Consider the following 5348-nt stretch of genomic DNA (forward strand, 5'->3'; position numbering starts at 1 on the left):
CTGCAAGCTCTGCCTCCTGGGTTTACGCCATTCTCCTGCCTCAGCCTCCCAAGTAGCTGGGACTACAGGTGCCCGCCATCTCGCCTGGCTAGTTTTTTTGTATTTTTTAGTAGAGATGGGGTCTCACCGTGTTAGCCAGGATGGTCTCGATCTCCTGACCTCGTGATCCGCCCGTCTCGGCCTCCCAAAGTGCTGGGATTACAGGCTTGAGCCACCGCGCCCGGCCAGGGTACTGAATTTAACATAAGATATTAATTCTTTACTAATTCCTTTAACCCCCCTTTTCCATTATCTATCTCTTTATATTTTTAGCTAGATAATATCCATCTATATTTAATCACACCAATAATATAACACATAATTATATAATTCAAGAAAATGGATACAGTGTTGCAAAAATCTAAGATTTTGCATTGCATGGAAAAAGGGTTTAAAAGGTAAAGCAATACTTAGAACTAGAATCTGGTAGGTCAGGGATGCATTGGTAATCTCAAAGAATGCATTTCTAGCTTGTCTTTGGACCTTATCAAATGTTACCTCATAGATATTTTCTAAGAATTTTATCACTGTTTCTTATATTACAAAGTCATTGTCAATTCCACAGTACCTAAGTCAGAGCTGGTACATAGAGGTGCTTAGTTTTTGTTGGTGGTGGTGCTTTTGATTCAGGAAGAAAATTAGAAAGAGGGATTTGGCCATTTCAATGAACCCGTACAGTATTATATGAGGTGTTGTTCGTATCTGTTCAGTTAAACAAATACTTGAGTGTTTGTTTTGTGCAATACTGACTGAGTATACAAAGAAAAATGAACATAGGCCGGGCGCGGTGGCTCAAGCCTGTAATCCCAGCACTTTGGGAGGCCGAGACGGGCGGATCACGAGGTCAGGAGATCGAGGCCATCCTGGCTAACACAGTGAAACACCGTCTCTCCTAAAAAATACAAAAAACTAGCCGGGCGAGATGGCAGGCGCCTGTAGTCCCAGCTACTCAGGAAGCTGAGGCAGGAGAATGGCGTAAACTCGGGAGGTGGAGCTTGCAGTGAGCCGAGATCCGGCCACTGCACTCCAGCCTGGGAGACAGAGGGAGGCTCCATCTCAAAAAAAAAAAAAAAAAAAAAAAAAAAAAGAGCACAGTTCCTCCCTTTAACTTATCATAGTTTGGCATGCAAAAATCACACAATCAGAAAATTTCATGATCACATACAGGATATTATGTTAAAAAAAAAAAAAAAAAAAAGAAGGGGAAAGAGGAGGTTAATATTATCCACGGTTTTGAAGAATGCTTCTGGGCATGGCACCTGCATTAAGAACCTGAATGAATGAACAAGAGTCATCCAAGGGAAAAAAAGGAGGGTCCATTCCAGGCAAAGAAGTCAGTGTAAGCAAAGTGAGAAGATATGAAACAAAAAGCAAGCGGGGGCCGGGTGCGGTGTTGGGAGGCTGAGGCGGGCCGATCACCTGAGGTCAGGAGTTCAAGACCAGCCCGACCAACATGGAGAAATCCCGTTTCTACTAAAAATACAAAATTAGCTGTGCGTGATGGCACGTGCCTGTAATCCCAGCTACTTGGGAGGCTCAGGCAGGAGAATTGCTTGAACCCAGGAGGTGGAGGTTGAGGTTAGCCAATATCATGCCATTGCACTCCAGCCTGGGCAACAAGAGTGAAACTCCGTCTCAAAAAAAAAAAAAAACAAAAAAAGGGAAGTGGGAAATTTAGTGTTTTACCAGAGCGTGGGCCCAAATGAGCCTTCCACCTCAGCCTCCTGAGTAGCTGGACAATTCCCAATTCCCACACCTGGTAGCATGTGCCACCACACCTGGCTAATTTTTGTATTTTTAGTAGAGACAGGGGGTTTCACCATGTCACCCAGGGTGATCTCAAACTCCTGAGCTCAAGCGATCCACCCACTTTGGCTTCCCAAAGTGCTGGGATTACAGGCATGAGCCACTGGGCCCAGTCATGGTCCATGATTTCATAAAAAGAAGTTGCCGGAGCACAAGTTCAGACTCAAGTAAAGTGGCTCTGAGTCTGCATCCTAACACTCCTCCATGCTGCTTCTCTTGGTCTCGAAACCAAGAAGTTGATTATATTTTTGATTATATTTTTGTCAAAGGAATCTTTTCCTTAGCGAATTCCTATAATTAAAAAATAATTCTATTTGTTTAATATTCATTATAGAAAATGTAACCAGCACTGATAAGCAAAAGAAAAACTCCATTTCCAACATCCTTTAGGAAACTATTTAAAACAGTTTGGGGTTTCTTTCTATTGTTCTCTCTCTTCCTCCCTATCTCTCACTTTACTTTCCCTTAATTTTGTGTGCGTGTGTGTGTGTGTGTGTGTGTGTGTGTAGTATAGAGTGATGCTTTGGGCTATCGCTCTAAGTCATTATATATTTTATGGTCTTCTTTCTTTTTTTTTTTTTTTGAGACAGGGTCTCGTTTTGTTGCCTGGGCTAGAGTGCAGTGGTGTAATCATGGCTCATTGCAGCCTCTACCTACCGGGCTCAAGCGAACCTCCCATCTCAGCCTCCCTAGTAGCTGGGACTGCAGGTGCACGCCACCACGCCTGGCTAATTTCTGTATTTTTGTAGAGATGGGGTTTCACCATGTTGCCCAGGGTGGTCTGGAACTCCTGGCCTCAAATGATCCACCTGCCTTGGCCTCCCAAAGTGTTGGGATTACAGGGGTGAGCCACCACACCAGGCAGGCTTATTTTTAATAATTACATAACACTCCTTTTTGGGTCAATTTTAAAAATTATTTTTAACTTTTTTTTTGTCTTTTAAATTCTTCATTTGTGACAACTTAGTTTTTTGAACATATAAAAATTGGGGAAAAGGCTGGGCATCGTGGCTCATGCCTGTAATCTCAGCACTTTGGGAGGCTGAGGCGGGCAGATCATGAGGTCAGGAGATCGAGACCATCCTGGCTAACATGGTGAAACCCCGTCTCTGTGTGCCTGTAGTCCCAACTACTCTGGAAGCTGAGGCAGGAGAATTGCTTGAACCCAGGAGGCAGAGGTTGCAGTGAGCAGAGATAGTGCCACTGTACTCTAGCCTGGGCAACAGAGCGAGACTCCATCTCAAAAAAAAAAAATTGGGGAACACCACACACTGGGGCCTGTCAGGGGGTATGGTAGTGGGAGGGAGAGTATTAGGAAAAGTTGCTAATGCATGCTGGGCTTAATACCTAGGTGATGGGCTGATAGGTGCAGCAAACCACTGTTGCATACGATTACCTATGTAACAAACCTGCACATCCTGCATGCACATGTACCCCAGAACTAAAAATAAAAATTAAAATAAAAAAGAATTAAAAAAAACTGTATATATTAGCACACTTCCAGTCACCCCAGCAACAGCCACCTTCTCCCCACTCCCCACCGCCTCTGTCTTTCCAACGAAAACTAGGCCCCTACTCGCCCACTGCCCGGGATCTGCAAGCTGCGCGCCCACGAGTTTCAGCGCCTATTTGGACTTTCACAGTCAGAGATGGCAGTGGTGAAGGCATTAACATAGAAAGCTACCAGGCCTTGGTATTCTCATCTGGCGTATGCAAGATACTGGCAACATTATCATCAAACAATGGCTTGATGGCAAAGCCATCAGAATGCCTACAGGAAGGCCGTGGAATCCTGTTTCAGTCTTCTGTGGTGCCTCCCTTTTTTTTTTTCAGATGGAGTCTCGCTCTTGTTGCCCAGGCTGGAGTACAGCGGCACAACCTTGGCTCACTGTAACCTCCACCTCCCTGTTTCAAGCGATTCTCCTGCTTCAGCCTCCTGAGTAGCTGGGATTACAGGTGCCTGCCACCACACCCGGCTGATTTTTTGTATTTTTAGTAGAGATGGGGTATCACCATGTTGGCCAGGCTGGTCTTGAACTCCTGATGTGATCTGCCCGCCTTGGCCTCCCAAAGTGCTGGGATTACAGGCATGAGCCACCACTGCCAGCCGGCACTTCCTTTCTGCACTTCTTTTCCAAATCTCTAAAGACAACCAGGCTGGATATCCTCAGTCCTTCTATGACCATCATGTGACCTGGCCGGACTCCACCTGCAGTCCTTCACATTTCAGAGGGTCTGGGCAGCATCCACATAACAGCAGTGGGATCCAGGCATCCACGAGAGAAGACCACGCTTTGTTTAAAGAGGAGGGGTAGATGCAGGGGTAGAATGTGACCTGAGCAATATGGAAATCACCGAGGATCTCCGCCAGTACTTTGAAAACCGAGAGGCACAGAGAACGAGGGCGGCGGCAGCAGCTGGATGCAGAGTGCCTGGACAGCTACGTGAACGCTGACCACGACCTGTGCTACAACACCCACGGGTTGGTGGAGCCCCCAACTGAGCGGCCCGGCGAGCAGTGCCAGGCTGAGATGAGGCGCTTGTACGGGAACAGCGCTGCCAAGCTCCAGGCCGTGGAGGTTTGGTGCAGCTGAGCTTTGACAAGCACTGTGACCCAAAGCAGCCCAAGTTCTGGCCGGTCTTCCCCCTGAAGTTCTGAGCTAGGGGCACAGGACCCCAGCCTCTCCCTCTTCCTTTTGGGGGCACTCTCTTCGTCTCTCCTTCTGTACATTTCTCAGGGAAAGGGGGCTTTGTACTGAGGTTCAGGCAGGTTCACCACAGTCCCAGTGGGCCTGTCACAGGGTGGACGTACTATGCCAGCCACTTGGTGGTTGGCAGGACATGTTCTGTTGCCAATATGATATATTTTCTCCTGACATAAAATGATAATTTTGTATATATTACAGTAGTTTTTGCTGTTGTCAATCAAATCATTAACTACCTAGAAACAAACAAAAAAAAGTATATATTTAAGATACACAACATGATGTTTTGATAGACATTGTGAGATGATCATCACATTCCAGTAATTAACATATCAATCACTTCTACAAAGTCACCATTTCTGTACCCTTTGACCAACATCACCCCATTCCTCCATCCTCCCAGCCTCTGGCAATCACCATCCTACTCTGTGCTTCTATGAGTCTGGCTATTTTAGATTCTGTGTAGAAGTGGGATCATGCAGTATTTCTATTTCTGATAATATTCCTTTTTAAATGGCAGGACTTGGTGACTAGATCAGTGTGGGTGGGTAAGGGAGAAGAAAAGTGATTTATTTAGTATGTTTTCAGATTTATGGCTATGTGTATGGTGATTCAATAAAGAACTTAGAACTTGGGAGATGCACAGGTTTGTAGAGGGCAGAACATGGTTTAGACATGCTGAGTTTTTGGATCATTTAAATGGGAATGCCCTCAAGTACCTGAAGGTATGAATCTGAGGACTGAAGAAAGTTTGTGTAAAGTAGTTCTTATTTTGGCCAGGCACGGTGGCTCACGCCT

At 45.6% G+C, this 5348-nt stretch overlaps 1 pseudogene; it reads left to right on the forward strand.

The window, feature by feature from the left end:
* The first annotated feature begins 3340 nt into the window (after positions 1-3340).
* On the forward strand, positions 3341-4928 carry LOC105491560 (gem-associated protein 8-like; annotated as a pseudogene).
* Positions 4929-5348: the final 420 nt, after the last annotated feature.

This window comes from Macaca nemestrina, chromosome 18, assembly GCF_043159975.1.
Source record: "Macaca nemestrina isolate mMacNem1 chromosome 18, mMacNem.hap1, whole genome shotgun sequence".
NCBI classification, from domain to species: Eukaryota; Metazoa; Chordata; class Mammalia; order Primates; family Cercopithecidae; genus Macaca; species Macaca nemestrina.